This window comes from Suncus etruscus, chromosome 16 (assembly GCF_024139225.1).
Source record: "Suncus etruscus isolate mSunEtr1 chromosome 16, mSunEtr1.pri.cur, whole genome shotgun sequence".
In the NCBI taxonomy this organism is placed as follows: domain Eukaryota; kingdom Metazoa; phylum Chordata; class Mammalia; order Eulipotyphla; family Soricidae; genus Suncus; species Suncus etruscus.
This window is the reverse complement of record NC_064863.1, coordinates 36,961,860-36,981,594: the sequence shown is the minus strand read 5'-3', so window position 1 is coordinate 36,981,594 and position 19,735 is coordinate 36,961,860. Positions and strand designations below refer to the sequence as shown.

The following is a 19,735-nucleotide window of genomic DNA, read 5'->3' as shown; positions in this document are numbered from 1 at the left end:
AAATTTTTCAATAAGCAATTGAAGATTGGTAAATCCTTAAATGTATATATTGATGTTAGACTTCAATCCATAAATCCAGATAGGCTATCCAGCTATTATTTAACATCTTTAGTTGGATATATCATTTCTATTTTGAAATCAGAATGTGTGAATCTAACCTCATCCTTGCCATCAAACCTCCACTGCCTGAAAACTGGTAATCTCTGTGCTTCTTTATAATTTTCCTTCACTATCTCCATTTAAAAAAAATCAAGTATTGCTACCATTTTTTTTAGTTCCAAGACTATTTTCTTTTCTTTTTTTCTCATTTCTACAACACTCATTCATATTGTTCCATAGTCTGTGTCCCAGGATTTCCCATAGTACTGCTTGCCAGTCATTAGCAACATGTGTGATTTCCAACTATGTGCCTATTTTGTCACCATAGCAAATTATATTTCAAAAAATGTTGTCCTTTATTGCTTTGAGCATCTCTTGTGTAGTTTTTAATGATCAGGCACACTTTTTTTCTGAAAATATAGGTTAAGTAATACCTCTCAAGGGTCCTTCCCACAAAGGGAAGTGCGATACCCCAGAACTTATGTAACCTCAGAGCATATTCTGCCCCCGTTCTTTCTCCTCTACTATATGACTAGGAACTCCCTGAAATTAAAGAGCTGGTGTAATTTAATTTTATCTCCTGTACACTTAATTGAATGTTCAGCATTATCAGAGCCTCTAAGCATTTGTTATAATGAGAATTAAACCAAATTGAAAACAAAGGCTGTTCCTACCTATAGTTTCTACACTTTCCACTATTATCTAATATTACCATTTGCCTAGATACAGGTAGGAAATCAGAAATAAAGAAAAATTAGAGTAATGTTTTTACTATATTATTTTGTTGGCTAAATTGTGCCGCCAAATAAGTTTCTACTTATATTTTATCAAATAATGTCTAATAAAATATGCTGCAAGGCCCAAAGTTGCAGGTTTGAATATTTCAGCTCTTCCAACATGGTACTTTCAAATCAATCACAAAAAAGACTTCTTTTACTTGTTCTTGAAGCTATGAGATTCTTTTTGTTTTTGTTTGTTTGTTTCTATGTGCTCAGAAATCGCTTCTGGCAGGGTCAGGGAACTATATGGGAATCGAACCCAGCCATCCTGGGTCAGCCGCATGCAAGGCAAACACCTTATCACTGTGCTATCTTTCCAGCCCCCAAACTATGAGATTCTTAATGTTGAAGATGACAGGCATTGTTGAGTATGATTAGTATTCCCATCACCCCTACATGTATTAAAGAAAGAAAAGAGGAATAAGGCAGACTTGGAATCTAAATAATATTTATACTTTTATTTTTATCTATATTTCTGTTATGGTCATGGCTTATTTCCCTGGGTCTATAAAGTCTTCTTCCTGTAATTTTCTGTTCGAGTTGGTCTTGTTTCTATCATAGAATGCAGAATGTCAGCTGAATCAATGAGTTTTATTGATTATATGTTTGCTCTCCAGAAATAAAAGCCTATCCAGAACTAACTTTTATGAGGTACTCAAGGGTGTTTTTTTTTTGTCAGTTTTCATAGGCTTGGCATATTGCTCATTTTGAAGTAATTTATTACTTGGAGTTGAATAGAATAAATATCACGTCAGAATGCTTGACCTAATATTTCTCTTTACTTCATAACTCTGAATATGAGAGCCAGAGATATTGTGCTGCAGGTAAATTACTTACCTTGCATGCAGCCAACCATATTTGATTCCCAGTACTACATGTGGTCCTTCAAGCCCCTCTAGGAATGCTCTCTGAATAAAGAACTAGAGGAATAGTTCGAGCTTTGAGCACCACCAGATGTGGCCCAAAAACAAAAGAGGAAAAGGGAAAGATTTATCTACTATGACTTCTTTTTATTTTATTTCTGGAATTGAATTATTTCAACGTGCCTTGGGCAAAACAAAGTTAGGGCCTGTTTCAGGGTCAATAGTTTCTATATTTTTTTCCATTATTAATGTTACCTTATCTTCTCCAAAATTTACACTGACTCTCTGTTCCAAAAAGTATTTTCCTTCTTAGAAAACAGTTTTAGTCCTAGTAAAATGAACATCTAACCTAAATATAAAATATTTCCCACTTAGTGTAAGAATGAAAAAGATTCTAAAGGATACTGAGATATTTTCTCCATATTGAGAAAGAGTTCACAGGCTTTTATTCCCCTTGGGGATACTCAGGAAAGAAACATACATTGCTACAAAACAAAAGCATAAGTTATAAATTGCAGTCCCTAAGAGTTTCAGCTAACAAATGCACAGTTGTTACAATGTGCATAGTGAAACTTAAGTACTTTAACATAGAAGTCTATTCTTCGTGAAACAGCAGATTTTAGAGTTCTCTGACTTCCATATTTGAAAAAGCATCTTATTCTACCCTAGACTTTAACACTAATCCTCATTCTGAATCTCCTTTAATTTCAGAGATTTCCTACATATATTTTTATCTCCTGCATGTACATTAGGTATCTGTTTAGTCATATGTTTCATCCTTTCAAAGAGTTGCTGAGCTTGTAAAAGGCAGGTGTTTTTACATTGTTCCAATTGTATTCAATGAACCTAGAAACATATCTTGCACAAACTAGATGCTTCATATTTTTGTTAAGTTAAAGAAAAAGGCAACAAAACACGAAGAGAAAATTTAGTAGTTTAAAAATTAGTTTGGAGATCTCAAGGGAAAAAGCACGTATGGCCCTTGCCCTGCACACAGCCAACAAGGGCTGGATCCTCAACACCACATATGACCCCCCAGGTCCCTTCCAGGAATGGCACCTAAGCAGAGAACCAGAAATAATCCCTGTGCACAGCTGGTTATGGCCCCCAAACAAACAAATAAAAACAATTAATTTGAGAATTAAAATGTCCTGAATTGTGTGTGAGTCAATAAATTTTTATTGTTTAGTAGTCTTTCCCTCAAGGTTTGCTATGGTAAAAATAAAATGACTAATTATAACATTTTAAGGTATAAAATGATGGTTTTATATCATTTATATCTAATGAATATATACATTAAAGTTTTGGTTGGGACCACATCCAGTAATGTTCAGGGCTTACTCCTGGCTCTGTACTCAGATCACTCCTAGTGTTGATCAGGGAACTATACGGGTTACTAGGGATAGAACCAGGGTCTAACAAATGCAAGTTCTTACATTCTGTATTATCTCATATGTATATGTTAATTAACTTCTTCAAGTTAATTAGCATATACTTTAACCTCACCTATTTTACCTTGTTCTTTGAGGTGAGGACAATTAAATTTTATTGTCCTAGCAAATTTTAATTACACACTGGATGTTTTGCAACTGTAGTCACCATGCTATAAATTAGCACATCAGACCTTCATCTGAAAGCTAATATGTTTACTACCTCTGTTATTCAACTCTGTTTATGTGAAACTTCTTTTATTTGATTTGGTTTTGGGATTTGACATATAACTAATGTTCTATGGAATTGTGTCTCTATTTCAACCCCTAGCACTCCATATGGTGTCAGGAGTAATCCCTGAGCACAGAGCTAGGATTAAGCCTTGAGCACAACTAGCTTGGAGCAGAAAAAAGGCAAAATATATTTTTAAAGTCAAAAGAAATCTATATGTTTTTACATGCCTACCCATCATATGCTTTAAAAGTTAATTTAGTGATGGACACATGCATAACTGTTTAGCCCTTAAGTTGAAGGGCAGGGCAAGTCTCTCACCCTGCTGACTGGTGGCTGCACACAGAGACTACCCTATAACTACCACTACACCAATGGCCCATTTAATGCTCATAAACTAATCTCTCCTAGCTGCCAAAACCTCCAGATATGCCAGTTTGTGGCTGACTACTTCAGGGATGGTTTGAAGCCAGGACAGGCATCTCCCCTAACTCTCCCCACTATACTTCCATAAATCCTATAAGTCACACCTATGAACCACCACTGTCACCATATGAACTCATCATCCACAAATCCTTAAATGAATGGCCCAGCCACATAAGCAGTCATGTGAGACTTTCATAATTTTAATACTGACTTCGCAGTAGAAATATACCAAATTAGATTTGGTTGCTGTAGTTCAGGAGAAAGGGATCTCTCTCTCTTCTCTCTTTATCCCTCTCCCACTCTCCCTCCCTCCACTTTTTCCTCTCCCTCTCTCTTTCTCTCCCTCCCTCCCTCCTTCTCTCTCTCCATCTCTCTGCCTCTAGAAAATAAAAAAATAAAAAGAAAAAAAGAAATATACCAAATTAGAAGTGGAGTTTTCATAGAAACCACATAAGTTAAAAAAATTAAAAAACACACCACCACCAACAGAATGTTCAGTTAACAATATACAGCTTAGCAAACCTATAGATAAAGTTATTATCTATATCTTCAGTATTACCATTTAAAATGATACTTGATAGGAAAATAGTATTTACTATTTGTCTCTGAAAATAAAACAAAATGTTGGAATTTTTTCAGGAATCAGTGTTTGTTTGTGGGTACTCTGGGCATAGCATCATTTAGGCAGGTGACAGATGAAGATACAGAAATATGGGATAAGGCTAAAAACAATTGGTAGTTTGCATGTTTGCCAGAACATATATTTAAGCCAAATTGTAATTCTTTTATTCATATAACTGTGAGGTAAATTAAAAGCTCTATATACAAAAAAGCAAGAATAAAAGTGAAAGTATGGCAATACCATAGAAGTTGACAAGTTACTTATTCAAATGGGGATATCACCTGCTTACCTATATACAAAAATATTGAAAGATATTCTTATTGCTCCTAGATTACATTAGGCCTATGAAACTCAATTGGAAGCAAAAGAACTAATAATTGGGAATAAACTGTTGATCTATTATTAGGTTGTTTTCTCTTTTTGGTTATTAGGCTTATTAAGAAATAAAAGATGGGTTTATTAAGAAACAAGTAAATGAGTTCCACTATTCTCCAGCCACATCTACTACTTTTTATTTTCTATCAGTTCAGGGGTCAAAGAGTTATTATAATAAGTTGTTAACATGCTCTCTATAAAGAAAAAAACATTTTTTTCTTTTACTGAAATGCCTATTTCAGGTTAGGAACAAAAGGTTATAAAGCTTGAACTCACTGCTGTATGTTTTGTAATTTTTCTCTAACCAATCCTAAGCCAAAGTCCATAATCTTCTCATTATTCCTCCATAAATTCATCTCTTAAAGATCACAAACATTACCCCAAATCTTGATTACAAGTTACTATTTGTAATAGATGGACGTTGTCCTGTCATTTATAGTGGTTGTACAAGACCAGTGCCAGTGTAAAATAGATCTAGAAAAGGAGTGTAGTTGTTTCTGTCGTATATATGAAAGATGGAAAGGACAGCCCATTCATGATTCATCTATGTCAACTTACAAAATTACTAAGAACTCAAGAAATGTTTAGACCTGATCTTTAATGTCGTTGTATATGTGCTCCAATTTTAGCCAGGGAAAGATAAATATTTAGTATTTTGTTTGCTTTATAAAAAGTTCATATTCATATTTAGACATATGGCATCTGAGTCCAGACACAGACTTTGGGGCCAGAAATTAAAAGACACTGAGGTCAACCAATTAGTGCCAGACCAAAGATAAATGAGAAGCACTTGTCACTTTTGATCGATTTTCTCTATTCTTCAGCATTTCTAGGAGACCTAGTCAAAGATGTGAATTAATGCATGAAGATGTTTTCTACTTATCAATTCAAGTATTTCCATTACAAGTCAAGTCAAGAGTAACCAAAAAAGAAGATTTGAGTAAGACAAGAATACTTTAGAACAAATTTTTGGACATGCTATAGAATCTGCCTAATATATTGAGATAGAAAAGGAGATCGGAAAACTGACACCTCACTTCACAATGAGGCAGAGACTATCAGAAGTGGAAATGAACAGTTCCAGAGCCTCGGTTTTGTAGATGAGGGAACTGGTCCTACTCTCAACAAACTTCATAATTTAGGAACACTTGTCACATGAACTCAATATTACAACGCCTCTTTAATATTCTAAGGTTGACTGATTACTTTTACTATAACCATTACAAGGAAGACATTAACTGGTCAAATCAATTGGGACATAAAGGAAAAGTGACAGAAGAGTCGTCACTTCTGAGGGTTAAATTATAAAAGCCTTGTGAGCAGGACAGCACAGGTATTTCAACACAAAAGACTTTACAATGACCCTTGAAAAGCTAAATGGCTAATTTGCAGAGCACAGTCAACAAGATCCACATGAACTACTATTCCTGATGAAAAGTCTTCATCAAGACTTGAACAAAGCTGGTAGTCAGAAAAGATATAAGAAGATGACAGTGATCATCTTGTTGACTCAAAGTGGTAAAACAAGCTTAGCAGGGACAAAGCAGTTAGATGAGTCTATTATTGGTACACTCTAACACAGGGGTCTCAAACTCGCGGCCTGTGGGCCGTTTGCAGCCCTCCATACAACATTTTGGGGCCCGCAGCTGGCCTTCAAATATTTCAGTATTCGCGATTATTCACTTACCGAATAATTGCAATAAAAATTGCATTAGTAAGAAAAAATCGCATTAAACCTTCGCATACCTCGAGCTGTTTCGTTCGGGCTATGCAAATATTTAATACAATTTTAGTGATTTTTTCTTACTAATGCGATTTTTTATTGCGAATATTCGGTAAGCAAATAATCGTGAATACTTTGCGCCTAGCGCAGACATCATTTCCGCTGCTCCTGCCCGCTGTCCCTTGCATTATCGGAAGCCTAAGGGAGAGAACGGAGAGAAGTTTATTACAGAATTAGATTTTGTAATACCTTCATCAAGACTTCATCAAAGCCTGCAGTGAAGAGAAAGATTGATGATGAGCACAGACAATTTCAGGAAAAGTGGGAGACGCAGTATTTCTTTGTTGAGCACAGAGGCATCCCCACATGTCTTATTTGCTCAGAGAAAGTCTCAGAGCACAAGGAATACAACTTGAAGCGCCATTATTCAACTAAACATGCTGAAGAATGTGCAAAATATCAAGGAAATGAGCGATCCAAGCAGGTTGCCAATCTTAAAGCGTGTCTAATGAGGCAACAAGATTTCTTCAAGAAAGCAACCAAAGAGAATGTTGCCATCAGTCGAAGCTAGTTACATGGTTAGTGAGAGGATTGATAAGGCAGGGAAACCATTCACAGGAGAGTTTGTTAAAAAAAAAAATGCATGTTACAAGCTGCAAGTATTATCTGTCCGGAAAAGAAAGGTCATTTTAGCAAAACCAGCCTTTCTGTCAACACTGTGGCAGAGCGAATTTCTGACATGTCAAGTGACATTTATCATCAACTGTGTGAGAAAGCCAAATGTTTTGGTGCATACTCAGTTGCTCTTGATGAGGGCACAGATATAACAGACACTGCGCAGCTCACAATTTATGTTTGTGATGTTGATTGCAATTTTGAATTGACAGAGAAGCTGCTCACAATAATTCTAATGCATGGCCAGACCACCGCTAATGAGATATTTCGGCATCTGTGTGATGCCATTGAGAATGCAGGATAGCCATGGAAGAGGTTTGTTGGAATAATAACCAATGGAGCGCCATTGATGGCAGGGAGAAAAAATGGTCTAGTGGCACTTGTTCAAAAAAAAAAAAAAACTTGAAGAGGAGTGTGTAAAGAAGGCCATTGCTCTTCACTGCAATATCCATCAGCAGGTCCTTTGCAGTAACTGCCTTCCGTGTGACAATGTGTTGTCTATTGTTGTGAAATGCATCAACCAAATTAGATCCAGGGGCTTAAAGCACAGGAGGTTCCGTGCTTTTTTTTTTAATGGAAATGGAGTCAGAATATGAAGATGTGCTCTATTTCACCGAGGTACGTTGGCTCAGCAGGGGAAATGTCCTAAAAAGATTTTTTGAGTTGAGAGAAGAAGTGAAAGTCTTCATGGAGAAGGACGGAAATACTGTTTCTGAGTTGAGTGATCACAAATGGCTCATGAACTTACTTTTCTTGTTGACATCACACATAAGCTGAATGTACTAAACAAGATGTTACAAGGCTCAGGGTAGCTTATCAGTGCTGCCTATGACAAGGTGAGAGCATTCTCCACAAAACTTGTGTTATGGAAATCCCAGCTCTCTCAGACAAACCTTTGCCATTTCCCAGCATGCAAGGAACTTGTGGATGTAGGCATACCATTCAGTGGTGAGAAATATGTTGTTGCTATTTTTAAGCTAGAGAAGGAATTTGATCACAGATTTGCAGACTTCAAAAAGCACAGAGCCACTTTCCAATTTTTTGTGGACCCCTTTTCCTTTGATGTGAAAGATGCCCCTCCTGTGCTTCAAATGGAGCTTATTGACCTGCAATGCAACTCTGATCTCAAAGCCAAGTTCAGGGAGATTAGTGCAAAAGCAGACAATGCATGGGCAAATTTTGAGAGAATTGCCCCCCAGCTTCCCTGAGCTTTCCCGAATATTCAAGCGCACCATGTGCCTTTTTGGGAGCACATATTTGTGTGAAAAGTTATTCTCCACATTGAACTTCAATAACTCAAAGTACAGGTCTAGACTTAATAATGATCATCTTCAAGCCATACTGAGGGTCTCAACTGCTTCCTTCTAAAGCCAAATGTGGTTCAGATTTGTGAGAAGAAATGCTGTCAAGTCTCTGGCAGCAAGGAATAGGAAAAAGATGCCATGTCAGAACTGTTCATGATCTTCACTCAATGTTCTATTCATGTTCAGAAGAAATAATTAAAACTGTTAATAATGACGTTTGAGGACTTTTTTTTTTTGTGAAATCCCTTATGCGCCCTGCCTCACCCTGACTTTGCCGCCTGTGGCCCCCAGGTAAATTGAGTTTGAGACCCCTGCTCTAACAGTTCAAATCTACAGTTCAGTGCCTCATCTACTACCAAGAATGTAGGACATCTGAGATCTTTACTAATTTATTCTTGCCTTTGACATATACAGATAAATGCACATTGCAGGATTGCCTTAACTTATTTTTCAAGAACAACTGAGAAACAATAATATGCTTTATTGTAGCCAGTGCAACACACAGCAGGATTTTCTAGTAAAAAAAAAGGCAGAAATTTGGAAATTACCACCTGTGCTTTTTAATCTATGTGAAATGCTTTTCCTACCATAGCAAGTAGGTGAAAAAACTACTGAACTAAGTGGACTCTCCTTTAGAAAACTTGTCACAGTACACTATAGATTATAAGGACAACCCTGAAGAATTATTATTATTCTCTATTTCAAACCATTATGGTGAAATGGGAAAGTGTCATTGCACAGCAATATTGTAAAATTGCAGCAAGACAATGTCAATTTAAAACTGATGATCAAGAAGTTTCAGAAATCTCTAACTCATCTGTAAAATCTTAAGCAGCTTGTTTTCTTTTTTATACTTCAAAGAGACCTTTGAACAACAGGTAGAGATACAGCTGTTTATATTAAGCAGGTTTTCAACTAACTTCACTTTATAGATGTCCATAGTAATGTACTAATGTTTTTACCCACAGAACAGATATAGAATAAATTTTAAACCCATGGACTCCCATTATATTGCTCACTATTAAAAGATTTTAATATCTTGGGGCCGGGCGGTGGCGCTGGAGGTAAGGTGCCTGCCTTACCTGCGCTAGCCTAGGAGACGGACCACGGTTCGATCCCCCGGCGTCCCATATGGCCCCCCAAGCCAGGAGCGACTTCTGAGCGCATAGCCAGGAGTAACCCCTGAGCGTTACTGGGTGTGGCCCAAAAAACAAAACAAAAAAAAAAAGATTTTAATATCTTAATTTCAATTCTATTGTGTTTATAATAAACTTTTAATGTTTTGTTCACAGTGACTCTTGGAGAAATATGTTGGATGCCCTAGTTTTGAATTACAGTGATATATTCTATTGGACTCCTAATGCAGTGCTAATTATGATATTGTCTTAAAAATATTTTTAATTATTTATTTTACATTTAATTATACCTGCTTGTATGATCTAATGCTTCTTTTCACAGATATCCTCGGCTAAGGTATCCACATGTCATAGACTCTTGCTATAATGCTGTCATTGATTATTTTTTTGCAATTTATTTTTCATTCAGGGTAGATTTCTACTATATAATACACCTTTGTTCTCAGTTTGTTTTCTGAAAATAAACCTGGATGTTTGAGACCTGTAATACTATGCTCCATGATGTAAAATAGACTCTTTTTATAGTACTCATTGCCATATTACTTAGTATTCTAAACTTGAATATTATGATTATTTTAAGAATGTTCTATGCACATTCTAACCCATGAAGTCTTTCTCAGTGAAGTTCTTCTTCATCAACGATGATATCTCTTAGGAATTCGAATATTTCCATCTGATATGTGGTTTTATATTTTGAAGCGCTTTGACCCATTCCACCTGGGTCAGTTTTTCAACTGCAACCTATAGATCGATCGTGTGTGTGTGTGTGTGTGTGTCTGTGTGTGTGTGTGTGTGTGTGTGTGTGTGTGTGTGTGTGTGTGGCCACCTCTCTGTCTGCTTAGTGTCCATCCAGCTTGTATATAATGTCTGTTTATGCTGTATACCACTTTTAAAATCCTTTTCTATTGTATATTTTCACTCTCTCACCCTGATTTATTTCTCCTTCATTAACCTTTTTACCCTCAGTTCTGACTCCTGACTATGCCCTAGAAGAAGATGTAACTGACTTGTTCTTTGTGGCCCCCTTTCTCCCACCTCCCTTCACCATGAACTGTTGCCAGAAATTGATTTCAGCCTTTGAAAGACCCTCAACTCAAGGACATTTCCTGACTCTTGACTGCTGAGAGCCATTTTTTCAGACTTCTCAAGACCACATTGCTGGCTGAAGGTGTGATCCAGAATTTATTCTCTCCTCAGACTATTTCCACAGACTTAAGGGGGATATGTATACCTCCTTTGTATATTTCTTTAGGTATATTTTCTCAATATGTACAATTCTTTATTAAGTATTTCCTTATGTAGGAGACTGAGTGATAGCACACTGCTAAGGTGTTTAGCTTGCACACAGCAGTCTCAGAAAGAACCAGGGTTAGATTCCCGTCATCTTAGATGGCCCTCAAACCTGCCAGGGGCAATTTCTGAGCAGAATCAGAAGTAAGCTTCTGAGCCCCTGAGTGCCACCTGGTGTGGCCCAAAAACCTTTAAAAAAAAGTGTTTTCTTACCTAGATGTAGTTTCTCTCTCCTCTTTGGATTTGTTAGTAGGAACTTATACTGAATAGTAAGCATCCTTTGAGTTTTGTGCTTTTGATTATAACTAAGTTATAGGGATTGTTTTTTTTTTATTTCCCCCATACACTCCAATAGTATCCTGTGGCAGTGTTCTTTTTTACAGGGTGCATTAAAATGGGGAAATCTTAGATACAGAGAGGAGTTACTACTATTCATTAGGGATGGGAACTCAGAAAAGTTTTGTTACAAGGGGAATATTACCCTGAATTTTTGTCATAGTAAATTGACTTAGGCTTCAGTTGTTCAGACCTTTACCAGGAAAGGCCTTCAAACTTTCTAGAATTGTGGGCTCATATGCCACCCTGATGGCAGCCTGGACATCAGCAACAACTTGCTTTCAAAGTGGATTTCCCTGCCTTGTCATCTAACAGTGAGATGATACCAGGAGATGCTTCATGATACCTTGACTTTGACATAGGATTTGTGCAGACACCAAGATGTCTAATTACTGAAGACTGACAGCAACAACCGTGATTGAGGAAAACATTTTCTGGGACCATGAAGAAAGACTCTGGGGGCAGACAAGTTAGTATGCCTGGAGCCTGTAGTTGGTCTTATGTCAGGATACTTCATGGGTAAGGACACCCTGTTTTAGGCCAAATGTTTTTTTTTCTTTTTATTTTCCTCAACTTTTGCTGTGACTATGCAAAAAACTGCCACCCCTTTTATTTTAAATGGAGGCATCAGCCTTTTCTTAGAACCTTAGGACACAAATTACTTTGTTTTACCTTATATTTCTACATTTTTTATAAAGGAGAATATGTTGTAATAACTGGTATTCACCCTATTCAGAATAATTCTTTTTGATGGTGCTGTCACTCATTGGATGGAAGCACCAATGAATTGAAGCATCTTTTGCACTGATCTCTTACCTTACCTGTTAGCTAACCCAGGGTATGGTCTTTTGCTTCCCAATAAAGTCCCAGGGTCTCAGGGAGAAACTACTTGCAGTTTTGATTTTCCCCTATTGAACTTTCTGCTTGGTGGTCTTGTGCTAGGACAGTAAGACTTCCAGTGCAAGTTCCTGGACCTGTTTTATCCCCTTAATCATGTGTATATTATTGTCTGTGTAGGTGTTTCCTTCCAGACCTGCTTCTGCCCAATCCTCTGGGATTGGGTCATGAGGCTTCTGCTACAGTTGATTTACAAAGATAGAATATAAAGAGGTTAAAAAAGAAAAGAGACAGGGAGGTAGGAAGGAAAAAGTATATATATTGTTAAATGCTAAATAAATTTAACAATAAATAAATAAAATGGTTAAACCATTTTAATAGAGAGTGACTCGTTCATTTTTTAGGCACTGTAGAAGCCTGGGAAGTATTATGTCTGATACCTCTCAATGGGCTGTCTGGATGGAGACATTCTCTAAGCTTCCTGCTCTACTAGGTATGAGCTGCAATACTTAGCACACCACTCTGCTATTAGCTATTTCTACATTACTCCCAGGCCTAACATATATCAGAATTTCATAATTAGCTTTGAAAGTAATTCTTTCTGATGTGTACATTAAGTGCAGATGACAGGGTGGTAAATTAATTCTGATGCAGATTTATCCTAAGCTATGAAATAAAAAGCCTTCTTGGCTGAATCAGCAAGCATATGATTAGGAACATTAAAGAATTCTCTTTCATTGACATGATTGCTAAGGCCGACATTCACATTATTCAGTATTCATACTCATCATTTGTCACTGTGTCCATTGCTCATAATAATCTCCGTCCAAGAAATGCAGAAGAGACATCCTACGGAAAGATCTGCTAATGGATTCTCAGCAGTGCTGTACTGACAGCCAAGTCCTCACTCACTAATCAGGATTCCATCCTTTCTGAGGTCTGGGGTTCATTTGTTTGCCATGGAGGCTATCCTACTTTTCACAAAGCAGATACTCCACAGGCATGTTAGAGATGGAAACAAACATGATAACTACACCAGACCTTTAATGGCAAAGTTGATGGTGGTAGAGAGCAACATCTTAAGAGATACAAAAGTTAGCAGATATATTCCCAAGTAATATATATGGAGAAAAATTATTATGAAATGTTATGTCTCTATAAATGAATATATTAAGCTTCAAATAAGAAGGTTGAGTTATCAGAATTGCTTTTGTTATTATTTATATTTGTTTGGAGCCCACACCCGGAGGTGCTTAGCTTACTTCTACCTCTATGTTCAGGGATCACATCTGGAAGGGCTTTAGGGATCATATGGGATGCCAGGATCAGCTACATGCAAAGCGAACACCTTTCCTGCTGTACTCTCCAGACCATGTATTAAAATAAAGGTTTTGTGTTGTTGTTTATGTAACATTAGTTTATAACACTGGTTTTAATTGAGTAACATTATAAATTAATATCAATACATGCTGCACATTTGTGTATATATGTTTGTATATATCTGTGTGTGTGTATATATATGTTTACCACCAAATAAATATCTAGCTTCCATCCCTCACTGCACAATTGATCCTTTTAATCTGACATACTGCCTTATCCCTAAGGTCCTGATATTTAAAATTTCAGCATTTTTTATATTTTTCTTTTTTTTTAATTTATTCTTTTTTGGAAAGCTTCACGAATTTGCGGGTCATCCTTGCACAGGGGCCATGCTAATCTTCTCTGTATCATTCCAATTTTAGTATATGTGCTGCCGAAGTGAGCACATTTTTTATATTTTTCATTAGTCTTGTGACTGCTTTTTTTGACATATAAGTAAAATCATGTGTTATTTATCTTTCCCCACTTCACTGATTTTTTATGTTCAAGGCTACATACATACTGTTGCAAATGAGAGGATTTTATCTTTATAATTTATGTGCTGACAACTAAAATGTCTATTTACCAGATAAGTTCTCTATTAGATATAATAATATTGAAGAACTAAATAGTAAGGTGAATATTTCATGGACTTTCTTACATACATACATACATACAACTGAAAGTGTAATCCTTGACATTTAAAAGTCTAATTTGATTTATTACTGAATTAATAAATATATAAAAAAGAAAAACAAATGGCTTGTTTTCTCCAGTATTGATAGTGCAAATGAGAGCTTAGTATTTCATTCCAAAGATTCCAATCATTAGGTTTAATTCCTATCTTGATTTCCTGTTACAGAAATATGGTCTGTGTTTCCATGCAGAAAATCTGTTCTATCCCTCCCCCCCCCCAAAAAAAAGAAAGAAAGTAACCTTTATGCCCAGGGCAGCTTCCTTTGTAGCAAAATTAATTTATTTAAAGAAGCTCTTATCTAAGCTCTTATATCACCCTCTGACTGGTAACCTGTGTCAGATACTAATTAAAATGCATTTTCAAGGTTCCATTTGTCACTTTCCCTGTATAAGTGAGAGCGATCTTAAAGGCCTGTGTTGCTGCCAGCAAAAGCCTTACTGTTGAGTCTCAGCTGAGCTGCAGATAAACAGTATTTTCATTGGCAGTTGTTCCAACCCTTCATTTGGGATTAATTACTCTGCAGGAACAGTCTGCCTCATACGACAAACCAATTTTCATTCATCAGATGTATGTGAGACTAATGAAAGCCACAGTCTCCTTGGAATAAAATACTCAGCTCTCATTTGCACTATCAGTACTGTAGGAAATAGGCACTTGTTTTTATTCTTTGTGTATTTATTCATTCAGTCATAAATCAGATTAGACTTTTATAAATTCCAAGGAATATACATTCATTTATACATTATGTGTGTATATATACATACTTAAAATAGACAATATGTGTGATATATAAGAAAAATGCCAACTGTATCAACAGCTCCTAAGGGCAATGTATAAAAGCAAATTTCAGGTGTCATCTTATCTTTCATATTGAGGAAATAATTCTTGGATTAGTTTCTTCTTGAGATGAAATATTGCAGGTGAAAAGACTTATGTTCTTAGAGTTGTCATCAGTACACATAATAAGTCACTGAAAATATTCACTTAAATGTTGATTGACCTGGGAGTGCTTGGATAAGGAAGGCATCAGAATACCTTAAGTCTCTGAGGATCAGGTCAACCTTAAGATCACAGTGACTTTCTAAACTCAAAACATTCCACACATCCTTCCCATGGATATAAGATAAACAAGGAACAAAAACAAAGCTATATATGCCCTATGCATTCAAATTATTAGATGGGTATGTTTGAATACCTACATAACTAGTATATTTTATCTAAAATATATGTTTCACTTGCTTAAATTTGGGCTTAAATTTGATTTGAATTTTGTGAAAAATTTCTTCATTGCAAAATTAAAGATATTCATTCGTATAGTTGACCTGTATTCATTAAATATTTGCCACCTAGTAAAATAATTTTCAGAACATGGAAAGTGAAAGTGAAAATATAGTCCCACACAGATCTATGTTAAAAGCTAGGTAGTGGGTAGATTTCTATGTGAGAGAGATAGTAATAATGACTTTAGTGATCTGTAATTAGAATGTTTCAAGAGCTATCAAGGTATTTAACCCAAATTTAAAGCACAAATGGAATCTTCTGAGAATCACTGCTATGATTTCAAAAAAAGAGAGAGAAAAAGATTGTGGGCATATTAGTGAGGATAGGATATAGTAATTTTGAGTATTAATGACCATAAACTTTAATATGATTATAACTACCTACACACTATTAAATTAAAATAATTATTACTGAGAAACTAGTCCATGATATATAAAATAATTTGTCTGGAGAATGGTAGATATTCCCTAGTTGAGTAAAAGTCTAGCTCTAGATTACAGAAACAGTAATGCCAAAGAAGACAAGAAAGAAATGGAGGAGAACCAAGAAGAGATCTGGGGGTAACACATGGACAATGGTCATTGGACCCCTCTACAGTGTACAGTTAAACTATTTGTATTTATCTGAATCACTATATCCAATACTGCCTTAAATATGGGACAAAAACTTCAACTATTAAACTTAAAATGTTAACTGTCATGGAGTCGTGTTAGAGGTGGGTGATAATCTGAGGTATATAATAGAGAGAAGGGGACTTATGGTGATAGAATTGGATATATAGAATTGGATATAAGAACATTACATGCCTGAAAACAATTATGCACAGCTAGATAAATCATGGTGTCTAAAAAACACATTTTTCAAATAATACAGTAAAGCATTTGGTTAACCGAGAGAAGAAAATATCAATATCTCAAGAAAAGAGATAGCATATAGCAATAAGAAGTTTACTTGGGAAGGGCATAGGGTGGAGGGTGGGCAGATCCTGGCTTCCTGTTCTCTACAGAATCTTTTCTTGCTCTAGCCAGCATGGGGTTTGGGGAGATTCCATGTTAAAGGCCTTCTCTCTAGCTTAGGGGTGCTGGGAGCCTTGATAGGCCCCCAGCCGTCCCCTCTTCTGCCCCTGGCCTCCAGGCCTTCCCTGGGTGCCAGCCCAGGCAGCCAGAAATGGTGGGTCCTAACTTGGGGTGTGCTGAGACTTGCTTGGTTTCACTAAGATAGTTACTGGCAGTTTCTTACCAGTCTACATGTTCAAGACCACACGGGGGCTAGAACCCCCGTGCACACAGTATATATTAAGAGTATTCCCTATCCTTAAGTTATGTTTTGTGTATGCAGAATGTCCATTTTGTATTCTGCCCTTTCACACACTCCTACAAAGCTCATTTTTACTCCTTAACTCTCTCACCCCCCCAACCATCAGTACCCCACATTACACTCTTTAACTTCAGTACTGCACAATCCTAATCACAGACCAAAGCTGTTCATTGGATCTAACAACCCCAACTATTTCAAAAAACATAAAATGACAGGGATGTCTTTTGAATATTTTATGTGTTTTTTCTCTGACAGCTATAACTCTTACTAAATATTCTGCCCACTTTTTATCTTTTCTTGTCTTTGTGAGCTGTTCAATAAGGAATTTTGGTGAAAGAGTCCCTCAGTTTAATGCTTATGATTGAACCATGTCATGGGGATTGTTGGATTTGTCCTTATGGCCCCCATATACAACGGTAACGCTACGTGGCATTGTTCCTTGTTTGCATAGGCACATTAAAATGGGAAAATACTATACATACAATTAAGATCTTATCTAATAGATATTGGAACACACAAATCTTGTAGTGCAATGGGACACACCCTGAATATTGACATAATGACCTGGCACAGACCTCAGAAGAATGGGCATTCTCCATCACCCCTGAACCAGGAAGCCATCTACGAAACATTCAAGTTTGTCTATACTATCACCTGGAAGCAATCCTCTACCTTACCGCTGCTCTGACATCGACCTGCTCAAAAGAGACTTCCATTAACACTGAGAAGACTTAACAACAACAGCGACCTGCTTACAGGACAGGGCTCTCTGCATTGCCCTTTAATTGTGAGGTGAAACTAGAGGATGCTCCACATCCTGACTTTAATGTAGAATATTCATATTCCAGGATCTTTAATACAGAAATGATACCAAAAACAGAGACTGTGTGGAAATAAAAGTGTGTTGGCACTACAGACAATGACTTGGATTGGACAAATTAGTTTGCCTGGAGCCTAGAGTTGGTCTTATGCCAGGAAACTTCAGGGGTAAGGTCTCCTTGTACTTAGGCCAAGACTTTTCCTGTCTGTGTCCCTCATATTTTGGTGGGCCTATGCAAACAATAATTGCCACTCTAACACCGTTATTACTGTGCTCCTTTGACTCTAATCATTAAATAAAAAACACTTAAACTTTTGAGGTTAACTTAAACTAATATGCATGTGCATGAAAATGTAAAAAAATACTATGCCTTTAATGTTTAAGGAGTTACATAAGTTTTTTGGCTTTAGATTGCTTTGTGTGCTGCTAAGAAATATTATACTGTATTATGATCTGGGGACTTGAGGGACAAAGTAATTGTACATGGGTTCTGTTTTATTTATCTTAATGTTCTTTGGCTGAAAGTTCAAAGTTAAGATATAAGTAAGGGGACTTCTTCTGAGAATTCTGTTTATGAGTGATTGTCCTTCCACTGTAACTTTACCTTGTCCTCTTTCTTGGCATCTTTGTTCTCATAATTAAAAATAAAATTAAAAAAAAAAAACAAGAAAAAAAGTTTACTTATGTACATATAAAGGGTGCAATATTTTTACTGTCATATAAACAGTCTTTTTTGGTTCAACTAATGGTTAAAATACATGTTTTGATTTGTATAGGCTGTAAGGGAAAGAACAAACCAGAGATGAGTCAAGAAAAGACAAATGGACAATCAGGGGGAGTTTCATATCTCATGTCTCAGCAGCTCTCTTGTTCCACTTCATTACTAGTGTTGTGAGAAGCATTGTCATATGAACTTTGAGTCATTTTGCACTGAAAGAAAATCAGCACATGTATTTTTGGCTACTCTGTATGGGGAACTGAAAGACCACATATCTCTTAGACAAAGGTAGCTGAGAAATCTAAGGGGTAAATATCTTATGGAGATTCTGATGAAAGAGAAAGTTAATAAATGCTTTGCTCTAAAACCACTTGCATATAAGTTCTTATGTCACACTGTTTTGGAAAGAACTCCAACTCAAACATCAAACTAAGAAGCTTGAGTTTCTAGGCAAATGCTGCAGGACACAATGGGTTTTCTTTAGGGAGGGATGTGATTCAATTTTTAGTTGCATTAAGAAAGTATTATCCTAAGGCAAGACTGAAAGCTGGAAAACAAAATAGGAAGAGTTTTTCATGTCTATTGCAACATAAATTTACTAAGCAATTCTTAGAAGCAAATGGAAATTTCTAATTAGAAAATAACAGTAATGACCTTAAAAATGACTAACCAGATGGCTTTTGCTAATTGTGTTTTAGTAAAAGGGAAATATACATGGACTAGAACTGTTTGCAGAATAAACTATTTAGTAGAGCTGGAGCTGTGTTTTGTTTGCTTGGTGTGATGTTGGTGGTGGTGGTACCTTTCTTATTTTTTATCTTTCCCTGCTCTAATATATCTTTGTTTGTTTGCCTACTTTTGAGCCACATCTGGTGGTACTCAGGGGTAACTTCTGGCTCTGCATTTAGAAATTACTCCTGGCAGGCTCTGGGGTCCATCTGGTTAGCTGCGTGTAAGGCAAATGCCCTATCCGCTGTACTATTATTGCTCAGGTCCCTGTTTTGATATTTTTTCATAAATTTCTTGATAGTATTATTGTGCTGGTATACTACTTTCCAGGTGGACAGAGATTAAGTTCAAATTTATAGTGATTTCTGGCTCTACACTCAAGAATATTCCTGGAAATGCTTATGGACCATATGGAGTGCTGGGAATTGAACCCTATTTGGCTATGCAACACCCTACCCACTGTACTATCACACCAGCTTCTGTTCCCTTCAAATGTAAGAATATTGTGAAGCCCCTTGTGACTGGTACTTTATGGAAATGATTACTGTGGCTCTGAAAGTCATTGTGTTTGTCATTGTGTTATTTCTGTCTTTAAATGAATGCCAGCAAGCAATAGAGAAAACCAGACAATATGCACTGTTCGAATGAAGAAATTTTTTTTAGATTGCTCAGTTTAAGTCAAGAATC

General features: G+C 36.4%; 1 protein-coding gene and 1 non-coding gene across 2 annotated transcripts in view; both read right to left on the bottom strand.

Moving 5' to 3' along the window:
- Positions 1-19,735, bottom strand: part of GRXCR1 (glutaredoxin and cysteine rich domain containing 1) — a 92,981-nt gene that overhangs the window by 52,307 nt on the left and 20,939 nt on the right. The gene's annotated exons all lie outside the window — the stretch shown is intronic.
- LOC126033057 (U6 spliceosomal RNA) lies at positions 13,787-13,893 on the bottom strand. The gene has a single exon (XR_007504214.1). It is a non-coding gene; the product is annotated as a U6 spliceosomal RNA (small nuclear RNA).